A 22,621-nucleotide genomic window follows, 5' to 3' on the forward strand; every position below is an offset into this window, starting at 1 on the left:
ACTAGCAGTCAAGGCTCAGGATACCAGAGACCTAACCACAACCTCGGTGACAGTTTACTTAATGCTAATTTATGCACTAACCGTGGACACGGGCAGGATAAGCGGATATCCCCTAAGATAACCAGGGAATTACAGAAGATGAAGGATATAATTTTCAATATCCCGGGGATAATACCTCCCATAGCTGAAGTTCCCGCAGGTAGCCACGGGATATCCAGGTTCACTTGGCCTATATGTGACGTGGAGATCCCCAAGAAATTCCAGACGCCCATCATGAAGCTGTACGATGGCACTACAAATCCCAAGGAACACGTAGCTCAGTATAGAGAAAGGATGGAGATCAATCCCATCCCCATTGACATCAAAGAAGCTTGCCTATGCAAGGGATTTTGTTCAACATTGACGGGGCCAGCACTCAAATGGTTATTGAGTATTCCTTCCAACACTATTACCTCATTTTCCCATTTGAATAACTTGTTCAATAATCAATTTTCTTGTAGCAGATCTTTTGAGAAAAGGATAGGTGATTTATATAGAATTGTTCAGCATAACCATGAATGCATAAGGGATTACATAACTAGATTTAGCAGGTAAGCTTTAGAGATCCCCAACCTTGACATGGGAGCTGCTGTCGAAGCCTTCATGGGACTAAGGAAGGATTCTCCTTTCTATGATGACCTTGTCATGACTCCATGCAGGAATCTTGATGAAGTCAGAAACATAGCGTTAAGATACATTCGGCTAGAGGATGACACGAAGGCTCATGGAAACTCGGTTATCCCGAAGTATGAGTCCACCAATAGAAAATCAGACTCTCCACAAAATTTCTCCAGGTCAAAACCATATTCCAAACAGGATAATTCCAGGGTAAATGCCGTGGAAGAAGATGAAGACGATGAAGAGTATTCTAAAATCTCTGAATATTGTTTTAATATTGATATTAGTGGTGTGATTTGTGCCATGCAGGATCTAGGTGACAAGGCCAGATCGCCTAAGAAAAATGAAAAGCCCGGATCCATCAAAGACAAGTCCAAATGGTGTGCATTCCATGAAGACTTTGCCATCGCACTGAAAATTGCATAGCACTTCGAAAAGAAATAGTATATCTTCTCAGCAAAGGGTACCTAAAAGAACTGTTTGGAAAAAACAAGAACAAGAGTCAGGATCCTGTCAAGATACCTGAAAGAGCACCTTCTCCTCCACCCGGAGCTAAGGTTGTATCCTTTATCTCGGGAGGATCCGACATCTGTGGAACCTATTCAGCAACTAAGAAGCGTTCTAGAGAAACAAAAATGGACAACGGAGAAAGACCTCTCCGCAATTTCACTCTGACAACTCAAAGGATCATATCCTTCGACGAGGAGGATCGATGTGATCTTGTGGATCCCAACCATGATGGTTTGGTAATCACTTTTTGTATAGCTAACTGTTTTGTGCGCAGGATACTCGTTGTGGAGGAAGCTCTGTGAACATTATCCAGATGGATGCCTTGAAGAAAATGGATATCCCAGAAACGAAGATTATTCCAAAATCCTCAGTTCTCGTAGGATTCAGTGGCAAGACCAAGAATACTTTGGGAGAAATCAAACTTCCAATATATATTGAGGGAACTAACTCTCTACAAAAATTTTGTGTTATTGACTCATTATCTTGTTGTAATGTGATATTAGGCAGGCCCTGGATCCACAGCATGAAGGCAGTACCCTCGACTTATCACCAATGTGGAAAACTCCCAAGTCCTTGGGGAGTCATCAAAATTGAGAGTGATCAGCAGGATGCCAAGGAATGTTATGCTTCATCAATGAAGTGGACTACAAAGCCTACTCAAGCATAGCAATTACAGAAACAGCCGGGGAAGGTCCTGCAAGCAAGAGAGAAGGATGTAAAGGAAGTATCTTTGGATCCTCAAGATACTGAGATCAAAGTATTATTAGGATCAAATATTCCTGAGGATATTGAAATAGAGTTGATATCCTCCTAAAGGAAAGAGCTTCTACCTTCGCCTGGAAACATGAAGATATAACAGGTATCTCTAAATCTATAATTGCTCATAAACTTGGTATAGATAATCTTTCAGGCCGGTACATCAAAAGTGAAAGAAGTTTGCTCCTGAGAGAAACATTATCATGCAAGAAGAAGTGCAAAAGCTGCTCAAGACCAAGATGATAAGAGAGGTCCAATATCCTAGATGGTTAGCCAATCTAGTTGTAGTCCAGAAGAAGAATGGAAAGTGGAGAGTGTATGTGGACTTCACAGACCTGAATAAGGCCTGTCCAAAAGTCCCATTTCCACTCCCACACATTGACTCAATGGTGGATGCAACTCCTGGCCATGAACTGCTAACCTTCATGGATGCATCATCAGGATTTCAACAAATTCAAATGGAGCCTTCGCATCAAGAAGATACAGCCTTCATGACTCCTACAGGTATATACTGTTATACTGCAATGCCTTTTGGACTAAAAAATGCAGGTGCAACATACCAGAGGCTAGTCAACATGATGTTCAAAGACCAACTGGGGGACACGATGGAAGTCTACATAGATGACGTGGTGGTAAAGTCAAAGAAGGCAGAGGATCATCTCAAAGACTTGGCAACAATATTTGATATCCTGGATGAATACAACATGAAGTTGAATCCAGCCAAGTGTCACTTTCGGGTCAAAGCAGGAAAATTCCTTGGATACATGGTCACCAAAAGAGGGATAGAAGCAAGCCCAGAGCAGATCAAGGCTATCCTGGATATCAAATCACCAAGAAATGTTAAAGATGTCCAAAGGTTGACCGGAAGAATCGCTGCTCTCAACAGATTCAGCTCAAGATCTTCGAAGAAGTGTAAAGACTTCTATGATATCCTGAGGAAGAATCAAAAGTTCGAATGGGGAGAGAAACAAGAAAGGGCATTGGTATCCATGAAGGAATACTTATCCTCAGCACCACTCCTAATGAAGCCAGTCGATGTGAGCCATTATCCCTGTACCTAGCCGTTTCTGGAAGTGCAATCAGTGTTGTCTTGGTCAAAGATCATGAAGGTTAACAACATCCAATATATTATGTAAGTAAAAGTCTACTAGATGCTGAATCCAGGTATTCTTATCTTGAAAAGTTAATTTTAGCACTCATAATGGCTTCTACTAAATTAAGACATTACTTTGAAACTCATACTATACATGTAAAGACTAACTATTATATTAAGGCTGTTTTGAGAAAACTAGAAATGTCAAGTAGGATGGCAAAGCAGGCTGTAAAACTTAGTGCATACGATATCTTGTATGAGCTAAGGACAGCCATCAAATCTCAAGAACTTGCCGACTTTGTGGCTGATTTTAGCCAGGATATACTTGTAGAAGTAGAAAAAGAAGTTCATCAATTGGAAATCAAGGAGAGTTGGACCTTGCATACTGATGCTGCCTCCAACATAAGAGGAACATGTCTAGGTATCCTGCTCAAATCACCACAGGGGGACATTATACCTCTATCCATATCTTGCGAATTCCAGGCTACTAATAATGAGGCTGAATATGAAGCCTTAATAGCTGGTTTACAATTAGCTAAGGATATGAGGGTCAGGTATCTTCAAGTTTACGCTGATTCTTTGTTACTAGCTAACCATTTTAATGGCTCTTATGTAGTGAATGCAGAAAACTTAGTAAAATATTTAGAAGTAGTTAAGAAATTAGCTATGTGTTTCGAAACATTTGATATAGTACAGGTACCAAGAGAAGAAAACACTGAAGCAGATACTTTGGCAAATTTAGCATCAGCTCTCAAGATACCTGATGAAATCAAGATATCCATCATACATATCTTGACTCCAGCAACAAAAGAGAACCACGAAGTTGTGGAAATTTCAAAAACTGAGGATGACCTAGTATCCTGGACCTATCCTATAATACGGTATCTTCAGGAAAATAAGATCCCAGAAGGAGAAAATCCAAGAGCTTTCCGAATCAAGGTAACCCAGTATATTATCCTAAATGATGTTTTGTATAGAAAGTCACTTGCAGGTCCATACTTGAGATGCTTTGAATATCAACAAGCACAAGAAGTTCTCAAAGATATATATGAAGGTGATTGTAGAAACCACATTGGGGGCAGAGCCTTAGTATCCAAGATACTGAGGACAGGTTACTTCTGGCCAACAATGAAGAAGGACGCAATGAACTTCTCCACAAAATGTGATGCTTGTCAAAGACACAGCAACATCTTGCATCAACCAGCTGAACCATTATATCCTATCATATCCCCATGGCCATTTATGAATTAGGGAATGGATATTGTGGGAAAGCTGCCCAAGGCTCCTGGTGGAAAGGTCTTTATGCTGGCCATGAAAGATTACTTCTCCAAGTGGATCGAAGCAGAGGCATTTGTCCAAGTTAAAGAAAAGGATGTGATCTCATTTATCGAACGTAATATCCTGACAAGATTTGGTATCCCGGCAGAGATTGTTTGTGACAATGGATCACAGTTCATCGGTAGAAGAACAACCAACTTTTGTGAAAGTTGGGGAATCAAGATGGTGACTTCGACTCCAGTGCATCTTCAAGCTAACGGTCAAGCAGAATCTAGTAACAAGATCATCATCAACAATTTGAAGAAGAAATTGGGATCCAAGAAGAGAAAATGGGCTGAAGAACTACCATTTGTTCTTTAGGCTGATAGAATCACTTCAAAAAAATGCAATGGGACCAACACCTTTCTCCTTGGTGTTTGGGGCTGAAGCTGTTATCCCTACAGAGATGGTGATCCCCACAGCAAGAACCAGCATCCAAGATACTGAATCTAACAACCAAAGCCTTACTGAAGACCTGGATACCATCGATGAACTCATAGATCTCGCCAGAATCAGAATGGCAACATACCAACAAAGAATAGCCAAGTCCTACAAAAAGAATATCAGAATTCAAATATTCCAAGTAGGAGATATGGTGTTAAGAAAGGCATTTCAGAATACCACAAACCCAGCAGATGGAAAACTAGCTCCAAAGTGGGAAGTTCCTTACTTGATTGATTCAGAAGCAGGAAAAGGGGCCTACAGGTTAATCACTAAAGAAGGTGTTCCTATACCAAGAGCTTGGAATGCTATCCACCTTAAGGCATATTTTTGTTAATATCCTTAACCGGTATATTCGTATCCTCAGGATAAAGGTATGTTCCCTCGTCCATGTTTACATTTTTGAACTTTATTATTTCGAAATCAAGTTTACTGACTTAAGCATCGGAGGGGTGTTAGCCAGGCTAACACCCACCCCTCATTAAGAGCTTAGTGTTTTGCAGTTATCCCAAGGATATGTTATCTTCACAACAGTCAGAGGCTGGTCACCTCACACACGAATAAGATATCCTTGATATCTTCTATGGTTTCAAGATCTTCACCTTGCTAACGAACGCCTGGAGCGCACGAATAAGATATCCTTGATATCTTCTAAGGTTTAAAGGTCTTCACCTTTCTAACGCCGCCTGGAGCGCACGATGATTCGGATATAGTTCAAGGCAGGCGGAACAGACCAGCTGATAATCCGTTTGTTGTTGGCTATATACCGAATCCTTAAGATAAGTGGCAGATGTGCTACACATATGGTTTATAACATTTTCATGTTATCTAAGGTTTATACTATTTTCATGTTATCTAAAGTCTTGGCATTTTCATGCCCATACGATTGGGATTTTCCCCAGATTTATCTCAAGCTTAGACATTTTTATGTCTCTCAAGTAAAGACCTAGTCGCCAGTGAAAAGGCTTTATCGCCAGTACAAAGGCTTTATCGCCGGTAAATGGGCTTTATCGCCAGAATTATCTAACTTTATTGTGACAGGACGGAGATCGGCCAGATCGTTAAGTATAAAAATGTTACTAAATCCCAGAAGCATGGTACTTAAAAAATCATCACGGTTGGGGACATCATATGTATGCTAACTAGATTTATAAATGATCTCCACGAAGGTACTCTTTACACTTAGTATTATCACAATTTATATTTCAAAGCATGATCTTTTGGTTTGATTGTGACAACTTACACAAGGCGTAAGGATGTATTATCCTTGAAATGCTTTATTTCAATACATAACAAGTCTTAAAGATATATTTTCTACAAATATATATAATCCTTAAAACATTTTATGAATAGGACACATTATCCTCAATATGTTTTATCCTCAAGATGTTCAAAAAGCATGTTTTCAGGATACTTTATCTTATTTCAGAAAATGGAAGATATGTAATATTCCAATTATAACTTATTCACATAAGTTATGTAAAAGTAACATACATATTGAACACAATGCTTAAAGCCAAAAGATTATGTTATTACTAATCATAAGTGCAGGAAATTAAAAGGGCAACACCCGGGTTTCGTCTTGAAAAGCCAAGATCCCTCCACCCGAATATTGCCAGATGTTCAAAAGTCAAGATAACATGGGCTTCGTCTTGGAAAGTCAAGATCTCTCCACCCATGTATCCTATTATCCTAAATCTAATTGTTCAAGACAGGAAAATAAAAATTGTTCAATAGCCAGTACAACCCATCATAGACCAACAAACACCAAAAGCCATAAAAAATTGGGCTCAAGCCTTTTCTTTACCGCTATCATCGCCCAATTGCACCTCGTCACTAACTGCCTTCACCGAATCCTTGATCGCCACCTCAACAGTCTCCTCCGCAGCCTTCTCCACTCCACTCGGACCAGCATCTTCCACATTCTCACCGTTAAGCTCAACCAAGACTCTCTCCCAAGCAGCCACATCCCAAAAAGGAGTCTCCAGTCCCGCATCTTTTGCCTCCTTAGCCATCCTGAGCCGGGACTGAAAAACAGAGACAGCAGCCGACCTCTTCGCCCCCTTGGTAACCTCTTGGATCTGCACCAGACGATCCGCCTCTTGGTAGAAGAGCTCCTTCTTGGCTAGCGAGAGTTCCTGCTTCAAGTCCACGATCTCCTTTGTCTTCTTGTCAAGAAGGCTGGTTTTGGCATTTGCAATCTTCAACATCTCGGCTATGCGGGTGTTGGCATCAAGAAGTTCATAATGCAGATCGTTAAAGCAGGAGGATAGCTATTCCAGTCCCTGTCCAAAATGAATTTTCCTCAGCGTATGTTATCTTCAAGATACGAGGACACTATCAGAAGGCATACCTTATTAAACTCCAGGTTGCAGGTAGGAAAAGAATCAGAAGCCTCTTGGGTCTTCCTCTTCTTAGAACCTTTAGCACGACTGCCTTCGGGTTTCGGCTGGGGGACATGAGCGACTTCCTTTTTCTTGGGGCTGCGAGTAGAAACCATGCTGTCAATATCGTCAAGGATGAAAACTGAAGCCGATTTTCCAGCAAAAATATAGGTTAGTATCTCTAACCCTGAAAGATATTTATGCTAACATTTCAGTGTTCCTTACCAGACATAACGGAGCCTGCTGATGGCGAGGGTTCTTGGAGGCCTGACTGAGGATAGAACGTCCTTTCTTCCTCATCAATAAGAAAGAAAGAGCTAAGCTTGGTCTCAGTATCTCTGGTGGGCGGGGCAATCTCGAAGAACTTTAAAGCTGCAAAAAACGAAAAAACACATCAGTCGTGAAGATTATCGGCACACATCTTCAAGATAGTGTATCCTACTTTTGGCAACCCAAAAATACGAAAGATCCTCAGGATGAGGGAGACTATCTCTCCTGATTAAGAAGAACTGTCTCTTCCACTGATCGTTATTTTGGGTATTCTTAGAAACGAGCGGGGTACAGCCAGATCTAGTTTTGAGAAGGTATCTGGAGGAACCATGACTACGAAGGTCATACACAGAAGCAAGTTCATAAAGGGTGAAGTCAAGGGCGTGGTCAGCAATTAATCTTTCCAAAACAAAAAAGGTCCTCCAAACCATAGGCATGGTTTGGGCAAAACTAAGACCAGTTCTACTAAAGAACTCGGTGGTAAAAGCAGGAAACGGATAAGAAAAACCGATTTTAAACAGCAAAAACGGAAAGCAAATCCAGGTTTTTGAAACAAGATCAGAAGAAAGCGTGGCATCAAATGATCTAAAAACAGTTCCAGCAGGAAAACAACCCCGAGATTGAAGGTTAGCGATATTGGTGTTACCAAAAATGCATATCTCGTTCGCAGGACTTGCGAGGAGATTTTGAGACACAAAATCCTCAATACCGGAAGGACAAGGTTTCGGACTCATGATTTCGCGAAGATAAAGAAGAGAAATAAGGAAGAAGTTACCTGGATAGAAGGGAAGATGGATAGAAATGTTATTTATCCGGGTAGTTATATGGACGACCTAGGGTTTGGCGAATCACCAGGATGTATGACACGTGCAGCAAGATCCTTCACACATGCGGGAATTCAAAATTTAAAATTCAAAATTTCACAGCTGTAATCCATTTTGGGGACAATTGTTAGGGCTCGGATTTTCAGTATCCCCAGCAAACATTAAATTCAGAACAACTCCAGGATGCGGTATCCTCCAAGGTAACAGGTATCCTAAATACATTATATTACTAACAATTCGCTTGCAGCCATTCCTTGTTTACTAGGTCAGAGAACGTTGCCTAGATTCCCCAAAGACTCGCACTTTCAGTTAATAGAGCGTGGCAGGAAAGGAAACATGCTGATTAAGAGGATTAACGGCTAATTGGACTCATTCCTTAGTTTCCTAAATTGTAGAAAAGTTTGTTAGACTCTTTTTTGTTATAAATAGAGCGATAAGCTTCGATTAAAACACACACTTTAGCACTCGAGACTTACTAGTACTCATATTCTCTATAATCACGATCAAGTTTTAGCTCCACACTTGTAACCACTTTGTTATTAATAAATCGGTGGTGATAGTTTTCAACACCCGGGGTTTTTTTTTCTTGTTATCCTAAGGATAACAGGTTTTTTCCTCGCAGCAAATCTCTGTGTTCAAGCCAATTTTACAAGCACCTAGTCCCATTTTACTAATTTGGTTGTAAAATCACGATTGTCAATTTTTAACCAAAACACTTATATTTCATTCCGGTTTCATAAAAAAATTAATTCGTATTTTACTTATACACATGTGTATAATTTCATTTCTAGTTACGCAATGCACACATATGTACATTATCATTTACCTTAAATTGTGTATATATGTATAAAAAAACCTGTGTGTATATATGTACATATTATACATATATGTATAAAAAATAGTTCTTATGGTTCACAATTTCCAAAAAGTTCTCACATGATTCTGATATATATATATATATATAGGGGTTGGTTCAGAAGAGAAATTAGATTACTGCGAGAAATGAATATGGACCACTAGTTTTATTTTAGATTTTAGATGCGTAAAGATAAATAAGAAAATATTAATGCATGCTCTATGTTCAATTAATATATAACTAATAAATACAATAGTTATCTATTCGATTAATATAACTAATCAAATTATTATAATTGGAAAATATTAAGAATTCATTTATTTTTATAACTTAGTTTTTGTCTCTTAAATTTTTATATCTTACACAAGTACAATTTATTCATATATTAAAATTTCTTTTTATCCAAAACAAATTTCTTCCAACTCAATATATTAATATCCATCAACACGTAGTTACATCGTGATAAATAGTATCAAAAACTCTATTACACGTTTTTGCATTAAATATCAACAAAAAAATACACAATCTACACATAAACATATAACCTACACTTGTTCTAAGAATTGGAAAACATATAACCTACACACGAAAAACATATAACCGACACACAAAATTCAGTATCAATAAACTACACACGCACACGAAAACGTATAACCTACACACGAAAAACATATAACTTACACTCGAAATTTTATCCTACACAAATACAATTTATTCATACATTAAATTTTTTTTCTATCCAAAACCAATTTCTTCCAACTCAATATATCAATATCCATCAACACGTAGGTCTATTGTGATGAATAATACAAAAAAACTATTTTACATATGTTAGTATTAAATGTCAATAAAAAATATACAACATACACAAAAACATATAACATACACTTGTTATAAGAATAAGAAAATATATAACTTATACACGAAAAACATGTAACCTACACACGTATAGGATTTGTGTATCTTTGTCTAGTTTATATAATTGTTGATGTCGAATTACATATGTAAATTGTATACTTTTTTGTATGTCGTACTTTTTTATTGCTCAAAACAAGTGTAGGTTATATAATTTTATGTAGGTTGTATATTTATATTTAATGGACACATTTGTATGATATTTTTTTTATTATTATTTATCGCAATAATTTTTCTAATTATATAAATTGAAAAAAAATATTATGTTTTGATATTTATTGTTAAAATTTACGTGTTAATATATGCTAATAAATTGAGTGGAAATAAATTGTTTATTTTATAAAAAGAAATAGTATTATATGAATAAATTGTATTTTTGTTGGATAAATGAAAAGGGGGTAAATAAATTATATATAAAACTAAATTAGTGTTTTTATCTTTTTAATTATTATAGTTAAATTAGTTAGGTATATTAATTAGAGAGGGATTTATTATGGTTATATTAGTTGTATTAATTGAAGAGAGTGGATGCATTTATTGTTATATTTATATTTTTTTTTAATTTATTTTAAACATTTAAAACTTAAAATAAAACTAGTGGCCTATATTCATTTCTCGCATGGATCTCATTTCTCTCCCGAACTTATATATATATATATAGGGGTGGGCTATTTTACAATAATGACTTATCGTACATTACCTACGCGACATTCTAGAGCGTTGGATTAAAAAACACGCGGTGACAGTTTCGTAAATAACCCAAACTAGTTCATGATCAAATTCATCAATTACAAATCCATTCTGATCCAAATTCTGAACTCATCGCTCCATCTCATCCAATTTCTAAAACCTTAATAAGAGCTTAAAATATGAAATCTCTAAAGTCAAAAACCAAAATCAAAATGAAACGTCGTTGAACATCAAGAATCTTCAAAATTGATCAAAAAATGATGATTTAATCAATCAAATTAATGTGTAGAAGGATTTAGATTCATCAATCGATTAAGAAATAGCATAATACTATACTCAATTGAGCTCTTATTATAGTTCAAAATATTACGTTTAAACGTTCTGAACAAAACTGAAGACACTAAAACGTTCTAACCAAAACGAACACCTTTAAACGTTCAAGTTAAATGCTCTGACCAAAAAATGAACACCTTTAAACGTTCTAAACAAAATTAAATGTTCTGACCAAAACGAACACCTTTAAACGTTTAAGTTTAGAAGTTTTGAACAAAAAGTTTAGAAGTTCAGAACAAAAGTTTAGAAATTCAAAACCCTAATCAGAGCTCAGATATGAAATTAAATGTTCTAGCCAAACCTTTAAACATTCAGAAGCTCAGATCTGAAATCAAACTATCTGTAACATGAAATTGAATGCTGAAATCACTTCATATAATCTCATAATCATCAAGAAATCATCAATTAACCATCGATTTATTCATCGATTTCATCATATGAACAAATCTGGAACGTATTTAAAGTTTTGCAAATGGATTTCTGCAAATGGCATATTTCAATTCAATTCAATTGAAGTGGTGTCTTCAAATGGCGTCGTGACGATGGTTGAATCGGCCCAACGGTTAATTGGGATGGAAACGAATTGAAATAATTTACAAATCTGCCACCGCGTATTTTTTGAAATCAAGGGTTAAGGGTGTCGCGTACATAATACACGATAAAGGATTATTGTATCAGATCCTTTATCTATATATATGACACACACACACACACACACATATATATATATATGAGGAAAGTGAATATGGGGCTGTTAAGCACCTAACCTTACATGTGAAACCATCAAAACTACGTAGTTTTGGTTAAAAAGTTTCTAAAAATACTGATTTTATTCTTTCCGTAATTCTTTTTCCTCTCCATGAGTTTATCAAATTTTGAGTAAGTCTGATTCTTAACTTATCATCATCCATGAAAACAATTAAAACTAAAACTATCTATTAATACCGAAGAAATTGAATTCTCATATCACAAAACTATTCTTGATTTTCAACTAAATTGGTTTCAATTGTTTTTCAATATGAATGAAGGAGGTGAAACTTATTTTTAAACCACTCCCATCTTGATTTTATATATACCGTCTTCATCTTCTTGACAAATTAATTTTGGGTTTTACTTTTAAATACTTTCATCTACGATGACGAATTATGAGTTAGGTTTTCTGTAGATCTGATAAGCTCACAGAGAGGAAAACGAATCAAGGAAAGAATAAAATCAGTATTTTTAGAAACTTTTTAACCAAAACTACACAGTTTTGATAGTTTCACATGTAAGGCTAGATGCTTAACAACCCCATACTCACTTTCCCCTATACACACACATGCTAATATAGAGGGTGGTTATTATAGAATACATAATTTATGTAGAAATGTGAGAATAGATTATGGCCTTTCATATTCATGATTTATGGTTGAGATTTAGTTTCTAATTAATTTAGAAAGAGATTATGTTTTTAGATATAAGGATGGGCAATATCGTCCTTTTTTTGTTTTTATTTGTAGAAGTTCAATTTGGTTCTAGATTATTGGCGTCCCTTCTAGAAACAATGATAATGAGAATCAAAATCAAACTCAGCATCAAATCTTTCAATAAAATATATAATCTAAGATTAAGTATTTGCATAAATTTGATTCTTCATTTACTTATCTTCATCTAGTACAATTATTAACAGCACATTCATTAACAAGACACTAGAAAGAAACACATTTAGTAACAGTACGCTCGTTAGCACACTCGTTCAACAATCAGAAGATTACTCAGTAAAAAAAGATGAAGAAAATGGAAAATTAAATATGCGCAAAATGGGATTTTAACAAACCAGCACACTTGCTAACAACACATTCAGTAACAACACGCTTGTTAACATCACACTCGTTCAACAATTAGAAGAATAGTGAGTTAGAAAAGATGGAGAAATAGAGAATAAAAGAAACACAATATGGATTTTTATCAAACCAACATATTCATTAACAACACTATGTATAAAAAAACATGCCCCATCTTGCCTTTAGAACACCGAAAGCATGCTCCATATATTTTCTTGCCGACGCTTGAAGCTTCAAGAACCTCTTTTCCTTCGTCAATATGGGATACGGGAAGGCTTTCATAAACGTCGACCAAGTGGGGCAGATCCCGTTGGTAAGATAGTAACCACATTTGTATTCTCGACCATTTACATGAAATGTAGCATAAGGCGCGGTTTCATTTTGATGGGTGAGAAGGAAGAAGAGATTGTTGGAGGACCATGATGCCATTGTTAGATCCTAGCGGACCACAGATCGCATGCCAAATCCACAAATCATTTGAAGCCCGTACCGTCCCCGCATCCCCGAAAGGTGATGTTTTGTTTCATGTGCTTGATACAAAATGACAATGTTGTGGCTAGTTGGTCTATGTAAGAACTCTTGGTCATATAAATGAACCACGACATCATAGAAAAATGTAAGGATTCATGCTAAGTCCTTGCAGACACACAAATACTCGTCGTATTCGTCTGGAGGGTTACCGGAAGCGAGTTGTTTAACAGTTGAAGTGCATTTTTTTAATGCGGAAAATCTCTTTTTCATCCTTGCGTCCGTACCCTCTTTGAAACAAACGAAGTTTTCTTCTATATCACCAACAATTTTTTCAAAATAAACGTTTCGACATACGAAACATATATCAAAACATGTCTTCGGGGTATTTTGGATCGTCGACGAAGTAATCTTCCATTTGAACTTGGTGATCTTTTTCTCGATCACGTGCACGTATATTTTTTTAGATGTACCAGTGTCTTCTCCGGCTTGTCGGGCAAGATCATAGAGAAACAGGTGACTACTATCGTGGATTCACCATCGTAATCATTGGGTGGAATATACACGGGAAGAAAGTTTATGTTCATTTTAAAGAGTGTATGGAGAAAATAGTATAGAAATGGTTATAAAGTTGGTATAAAATTGTTGAGTGTATGAGGTTACCCGTGGTGGGTACCCGAGCTCCACCCCCACCACTCTAAGTTTCGGGGAGGCTTGTGAATGATGGCCAGAATATGGGATTTTGAAATTATGGAAACTCAGGGTTTGGAATTAAGAGAACCCACATTTTGGAATTTATGAATCCATGATTTTTGAGGAAGTCTGTTTTTGGGCACCTTTGGAATATTATAAGTTTTGGTTAGGGTTGAGTTTTTATAACATTTCAAATTTTTAGTAATTTAAATTAAATGCACATAACTTTTTACATTAAATCATATTTGAGATATGATATAAATTGTTCTTTCATACAAAGACGTTTGATAAGAGACTAGAGTGCCAAACTCTTGAATTCTAGGCTAAAAGTTATTGATCAAGTCTGAGTGAATTATGCAAAAAAAAATGTAGTTGAAGTCCAAATAAGGTCAAATTATGCGAGGACCCGAATTTTTGTATATATTATAGCTTGAACGATTATGAATAAAATTGTTTATTAATTATTTATTTAAAGACTTTTATGGCAATTAAGAAGTATTTAGGAGTTATTATGTCATTATAAAAAAGGATTAACATGAAACTCTAATTATAAATCAGCCATCATCACAATATCTCTTCATTTCATCTTTCTTATAAAAAAAATGTAGAGAAAAAAGGTAGAGTGAGAAAGTGAGGAAATCATTGTCCATTCTTGGACTTGAGCTTGGAATTCAAATGAGAAATTATCTCTATAGCATTGGAGGCGAGATCAAGGTGAGAATCTATTCAAAACCTTCTGTTTTGATCCTTAAATTTGGGGGTTTTGGGTTTTTTTTTTAAATGAGGGTTTTCAATTTAAAACACATTTTTACGCGTGCTTATGGATTTTGGTCATGGATCTAATCTTTTGGTTGTTAAATAAATGATTTGGACATAAAAAAGTTTGGATTTTGAGCTGAAAACGAGATAGTTTGGAGTTGGTGTTCATCCGGAGACTTAGTGTTCGTCCGACGACGCTTCTGTATTCATCCAGAGAAATTTATAGTTTGTATACGATATTTGGAGACACTTCTAGTTCCCATGATATTTGGAGACGCTTCTATCTCCATGTTATTTGGAGACGGTTTTTAAGAACTAACAGAAGTTAGGCGACAAGTGCTTGCGACCGTGTCGGCAACACTGCTTGCAATAGTTCTCGGGTCATTGTTGGCTACACTGTCTAGCAACACTGTTAGTGATACTAGCATTTTGTGACGAGTCTTCACGTGTTAACTTCTATGCAGATCGACATGAGACGTTTATTCTAGTTTTAGGCAACTCTGCACGTGCAATTAACCACGATCAGGTGAGTTTTAGATCTTTTAATTAGAATGTTTTTAGGGTTGTTTGGATCTGAGAAATGGTAAAAATACAAAGTTCTATTGTGAATGTCATTATAAATTGAGTGAGAAGGTCAAATCTACTGCTAGGCCTCTCATATGAGCACACATGAGGCCCCTCTTATGGACATGAGTTAGGCCTCTTGGGCATATGTCAAGCCCCACGTTTCATAACCAAATTACCTAAATGTCGTAGCCTTTGTTTTTATTTTTTCGGGGTGGGGTTTGTTGCCTACAAGACAAAAAAATATAACATGATTTTTTGACAAGTAAATGGAACATGTTTTTTTGACAGGATTTGACAACCAGTAGAATTTTGTCCTTAACTCGAACCGACTGTTGTAACAGATTGTTTTGTTACTTCTAGTTTATGATCTTAGTACATTAGAAACCAATATTCGCCATTCATAAAAAATTTAATGGCTGTGCCAGTTAGCGGTTAAAAGAAACATATAATTCTCACATGTAAATTCATTTGGGACTAATTAATAGATGGTCTTTAATAGGACATAACCCATCTGGAACGACGTTGTTGGGCCAATATTCTATATTGTTTTTATAATTGTATATGTCGTTTTAGTTTGCTTTTAGTCGGTGTAGTACGTACTCGGTACGTTTAGTTTGTACGTTTATTTTGTAAGTTTTGGAGAAATGGGGACCTTATAAAAGGTCACTTACCCATTTCTCCACACCAACTCTTCACTACTTCAAGAAAATAAAGTTTCTCTCTCTCCAAAACCTCTCATCTCATTTTCTCTCTTTTGTAATAACAAACTAAGATCCGAGATCCGAGTGTCGTTGGTGATTTCCGCTAACCAACAACACGGATTGATCCGAGTCAAGTCTTGAGATCCATCTAGAGGACCTACAAGTTTTTTTTTTTTTTTTTGAGAGAGAGAAACTTTATTTTCTTAAAATAGTGAAGAGCTGTTATGGAGAAATGGGTAGGTGACCTTTTATAGGGTTTCCATTTCTCCAAAACTTACAAAATAAACGTACAAACTAAACGTACCGAGTACGTACTACACCGACTAAAAGCAAACTAAAACGACATATACAATCCTAAAAACAATATAGAATATTGGCCCTACAATCTCCCTCTAGGATTGAGTATGTCGAGGAACCTTCGTCAAGTTCTTTGCTTCGTCTTTATTTCTTGAAACTTAGTACTTGTCTTGATCCAGGATATTGAACCAGATTGGATCTTGAACAGTTCTTTATTTTCCAGTTCTTATCTTATTTTCTGGGAAGGATCGGCAACAACAAATTTTAGAAACATCAGATGCGGGAGGCTCGACATCTAATTTTCTTTTGTTGACTTTCTTGAGCCAACTGGTTTCTTTCCTTGTCTTCAGATACAATCAATTCCTTTTTAGGTTCGACCACCAACTTTCACGTTCTCGTTTTCTTTTAAGTGCTTCAACATCTGCAACTCCAAGCAGACTTGATCTTGATCTACCTGTCCGTATAACTACACAAAACTTAGAACGAATAAGATTCGTTCACAGACCCTCTCGAGGGTCAAAGAAGAGTTTGTTCACAGACCCTCCCAATTTCAGTCTCTCAACTTGTAAATGATTTGTTTAAGTCCCAGATTTCCAACGAACTTTGCATGAACGACCTTGACAACAAAACAAATGATTTTGAATGAAACACAGTTTAACAAAATATGTACGAACATAATAAAAGTTTAAAATCTTTTTGGCATTTTCATATATTTTAAAAATAACGAAAATATATACATAATATTTTGAAGTTGAAACAAAAAATAAAACAAAAATAAGATAGGAGTAAAGATGAAATTAATATTATATATCAAAAATATTTACTTTAAACGTTTACTAAATTATTTTTCTGAGAAAGATCACAACATGGAATCACATTATCTGTTAACGTTCTAGATCATACTTCTATTTGGACATTATTATGCCAAGAACCCAAAGTCGATTCTAGATATAATTTGTTCACTTTAAACTTAACAAGTATTTTGATGTCAACATGATACATTAAGGTACAGTTAGGCACAATGCTTGTGTGGTCCCCATTTAATCTGACAAATTACAGACTCCATCATACCTCGGGCTTAATTTGCTTTCACATGTCACCTCAACTTGACTTAAACCTTTCTTATTTGATCACAGTAATCTTATTAACACACTTGACACTTTGACTTTGTGCACTTGAAACTTTGTACACTTAACTCGATCTAGAAAGATTAAAATAAAGCAGAAGTTCAGGCCATAACAATCAGGTCGGATAATACCATATTATCGTGCAGAGAAAGTCCAAGGCTTGAACAAAAGAAAGAAAATAAAACAAAGCAGAAGATTCAGGGCCTTAACAATCAGGTCGGATAATACCATATTATCGCGCAGGAGAAAGTCCAAGGCTTGAATCAAAATAAATGAAGAAATAACGCAGAAGTTAAAATTCTTAGAACTGACTCTTTTTCTGACTCTTTTTCTTGATTTTTCTTTTTCTTTTCTGCCTCTTTTGTTTCTATTTTTCTTGCTTTTCTTGACACTTTACTTGACTCTTTTCTTGACTTAATAAAAATTAAAAATGACACTGATTTTTCATAAGTCAACTGTGATAAGGTAAAGAGAGGCTTGGGTATGACATGTTTAATTGCATTTCAGCCTTCATTAATATGACTTTAGTTGGAGTCGGCAACCGCTTCATAACGTGTAACCACTAGCATAGGCAGATATTTAAGTTTATATCACTATGACACTTACTCATTTGTCAAGCCTATCTACACATCAAGCAATGATCTTGTTGGCTTTTGATCTACTCTTTTCATGTGCTAGAATTGTTAGAGATAATTTCTTATCATTTTCCAATGGTCGGATCAATTTCTCAAAATTTTAAAAATTTTAAATATCCGACTCCTTCTAAGCAGGAGCTCCCTCTAAACGGGACAATTCCTTTTAGATTTTCTTAAAAGTAATATAAAATCTTTTTGGTAAATCAAATGATTTGTTTTTGCTTTTCTTAAGATGAATTGAAAATATTTTTGGTGAGTTAAACTTAACTCATTTTCTCCCTCTAAAATTGTGACATATTTGAAAAATATTTACAATTTTATATACAAAAAGATAGATAGTTTGTTTTAATCAAAATTGATCATGCCGATCTATATGACCCGAAATTCAAATCGAGCATGATCGATGTTTTTAGTGAAAAGGTCAGCAAAGTTGTTGTCAGGTGGACTATCTTAAGCATGCATTATCACATTGTATGACAAAGTTGAAGAGATTCAAACCGAGATCCAACAGCTGATGCTGGATCCATCACTTGAGAGAAGTAGTTGGACGAGGTTAGTTGAGAAACGCTCGAAAGTTCTTATTGAACCATTTAAACAAGGCTTCCCTTCTTTGAAGTTTGTCCTCCTATGTCGCTTATGAAAGACTCGAATCCGCCATCGAATGGTTTAGCATCAAATAGAAAGGGTTCGTCTCCCATCATATGCCGGGTGCAATCACTATCTAAGTACCTAATACTATTGATAGTCCTCCTTGATTGACCCTGCATGCACTAAGCTTTCAAATAGACATGGGTTCCCGGGATACTTTTGTCCCGGGAAGGTCAACCGTAAATCGACCAAACTTGATTTTATTTCCTGAAAATCATTTATTTCTTGTTGGAGCCTCACTTGATGAAGATCGGTCCTTAGGAATCCAAGCAAAAACTTGTTCCTTGGTTTTGGCAATTTTGGACTTCTCTTTTCTTGCTTTTAAAACTATTTTTAGTAAATCCTCAGACTTTACAGTCTTTGGATCCTTTTTGATTTTATCCTTCTTGGTTTTCCAAAAAGGTTTCTTTTTATGTTTTAATTTATTTACTTTGGATCTCACATCCATTTCACTGGGTTCACTATCAGCTTGATCAATTCTTGAATCAGGGCTACTAAAAGCTCCTTTTGGGGACTGACTAAACCACCTTTGAATATCAAGCTGTTGCTTGAACTAGTTCTTGCAATGTCTTGCAAGGTGAGAAGAGTGACCACACACAAAACAACACTTTCTCCTAGGAGTGCCAAAGAACTCATCTGAACTATAATGTGGTTGGTGTGGTGGGAAAGGTGATCCTTGGAAAGGAACATGATTATAAAACACATTTGTGTAATATGGATCAACAAAATTTTGTTGATAATGACCATAGTAGTTGTTGTCACAGAAGTTGTATGACTGAGGATCTCTTGATTGATTGGTTGTTTGAGAAAATGATCGTTTATTTGGTGGAACATATTTACAAGAAGTACTTGTCTTTTCATTTTCAAAAACTTTGCTTTTACTTGAATTATCCTCAGTCTCACAACTTGATGATAAACAACTTGATATGTTCACCTCAACAGGCCTACTTTCGTTGACACATTTTTCAACAAAAATTTCATCACAAACGATTTCATAATCTGAGTCAGAAGAAGAACATTCATTTTCATTGCAAACGTTTGTACAACTATCATCACTTGAATTTTCATAAAATACATAATTTGACCCTGACTTTAAACTTCCCAACATGGATTCACAAGTTTTATTACAAACTGGATTGTTAATAGTTTTGGTTAGATCCACACATGATTCAAAACGTGGTTCTAACTTTCTTTTTAGCTTACAACCCAGGTTAACCGTCCCACATTCACCACCATTTACATCACCAGCTGCTACACAAGACACATTGATGTCAGATTTATCAGATGATGGGACTGGAGCAGCAGTTTGAGAGGCAGCAGGAACAAATTTCACAGGCGTTGGTATTCTACCAACCCCGTATTCCATTTCTTCCTATGCAAAAGTGTTATAGCTAAAGTGGGGCAAACTGGTGTAGTTATCATTGAATGGTGGTGGTACGGCAGTGTAATCGTACCCCAACCCCGCTTTAACTTTAGCGCTTCTCTGAGCTCCAATAAGATCATCTAATTTTTCAAATGATGCCTCAAATCTTTCAACTTGTTTTTCTTTTTCTTTCTTATCAGAAACTTCGAGTTTTAATTTCTTAATTTCTTCTTTTAAATCATTAAGTATGTCTTTATAATAAATGACATTATGCTTTTCTCGAAAAATTTCAAGTCTAAGATTTGCTACATCATCGTGATGAGTTTTGATCTTTTCAATGTAGATCTTGTCAGCTTTTACATATTCAGTGTTCAATTGACGAAGTTTTGCATTTTCTTTCAAAACTTCGTCTTGTAAGTATCTTTAATATGTAATCTTATTAACACAAGCTTGAGTGCACAGATTGTAATTTACCTCATCGACTGGTGATGTGTCGGAAATGATAGGACATGCATGACTGCTTTTACCGGCAGCACTTGTCCCAACTTTATTACTTGTCCCAACTTTATTTTCTTTGGACTGATTGTTCATTTGGAGCTTATCTTCCATTATTTCAAAAGACTTGATGGTAGAAGCCAACTCTGAGAGTGTCATGGTATATAGATTTGTGGTTCTTTTGATGGTAACCACATTGATGCTCCATGTATAAGGCAGTGAATTCAACAGCTTCATGTTGATCTTAGAGAAACCATTGATAATACCGACACTTCTCATTTTAGTGACGAGTGACTCAAATCTGTTGATGAGAGAGGAAACCGATTCTCCTTTAATATGTGTAAACATGTCGAATTCTCTTTTTAATATTTCCTTTCGGCTTTCTCCCATATCCAGATTTCCTCCAAGCTTAGATTCGTAAGACATTTTTTTTTTAACCTGATTAGTTTTTTTTTTAAAGAGAAAAAAATTTTAAGTTTTTTTTTGCTACAATACCGAGTTGCTACAGTGCCGAGTCGCTACAATGTTTCGCATGAGTTGCTACAGTACCGAGTCGCTACAGTGTTTCGCATGAGTTGCTACAGTACCGAGTCGCTACAGTGTTTCGCATGAGTTGCTACAGTCCCCGATGCGAAGCGATTGCTACAGTACCCCCCCCCCCATGCGAAGCGAAACGATTTGCTACAGTAACCGGTGCGAAGCGATTGCTACAGTACCTCGGCGATGCGATTGCTACATTACCCTGGAAGCGACTGCTACAGTACCCGATGCGATTTTTTTTTTTTGAGAATATAACACCCAAACTTCCAAAAAGTCAAAAAGACTTTAATCTAAAAATCAATAAATCGGCCTAGATCTGAGTTTTAAGCCGAATCTGAGCCCAGACACAAAAACTTAAAATACTAAAAACTTAGATTTGGTGATTCTCGTGTGTTTCTAAGGTGTAAGGGACTCCAAAAGAGATGAGTAACACGAAATCAACCTCAAATCCAACAAAAACTAAGATCAAAATCCGAAAAGTTTGACCCGAAAACCACAAAAAGTCGAGCCGAAAGCTCTGATACCACTTGTAGGTCCTCTAGATGGATCTCAAGACTTGACTCGGATCAATCCGTATTGTTGGTTAGCGAAAATCACCAACGACACTCGGATCTCGAATCTTAGTTTGTTATTACAAAAGAGAGAAAATGAGAGGAGAGATTTTGAAGAGAAAGAAACTTTATTTTCTTAAAGTAGTGAAGAGTTGGTGTGGAGAAATGGGTAGGTGACCTTTTATAGGGTTCTCATTTCTCCAAAACTTACAAAATAAACGTACAAACTAAACGTACCGAGTACGTACTACACCGACTAAAAGCAAACTAAAACGACATGTACAATCCTAAAAACAATATAGAATATTGGCCCTACAGACGTTCTATATATGTTGATTGAACAAATGGAACCCGATGTTTTAGAGAGAATCAAGTATGATATGAACAAATAAAGCTCAATTTGGTTTTATAAAACAAACAAATATATGGTGTTCTTGATCTATATTATAGAGATGGATACCTCATCACTAAATTAAATATTAAATTACGTTTTCTTTAAAACCTGACTTATGGACGAGACATATCTCGAAGTAGCTAGTGTAATAATATAGTGATACATGTTAGTATTAAAATGAACCTAATTATGATAAATAAATCAAGCGATATCGTTTTTGAAGATGTAAACTCTAAAAGTTGTATTGACGGTTAGGTTTTTTCTAACTAGGAAGAGTGTTTTAATTCAATTGGTATTTAAAAAGAAATAAACATAGTAAACGACTGATATATTGATCCTTGTGTCATACGACCATTAAAATAAAGGCACAAAAATGAGATTTATGCCAACCAAATTAAAAACATCAAATATCGATTAAGAAGAGTATTTACTCAGCATGAAAACACGTAAAAACTCATGCAACAACAACAGAATTACATGACGAGTTAATAAAAAAAAAGGTTTCAGTATAATT

This window comes from Bidens hawaiensis, unplaced genomic scaffold, assembly GCF_021521415.1.
Source record: "Bidens hawaiensis isolate Kalapana, Puna unplaced genomic scaffold, B.hawaiensis_p1.1 tig00001206_1, whole genome shotgun sequence".
Taxonomy (NCBI): Eukaryota; Viridiplantae; Streptophyta; class Magnoliopsida; order Asterales; family Asteraceae; genus Bidens; species Bidens hawaiensis.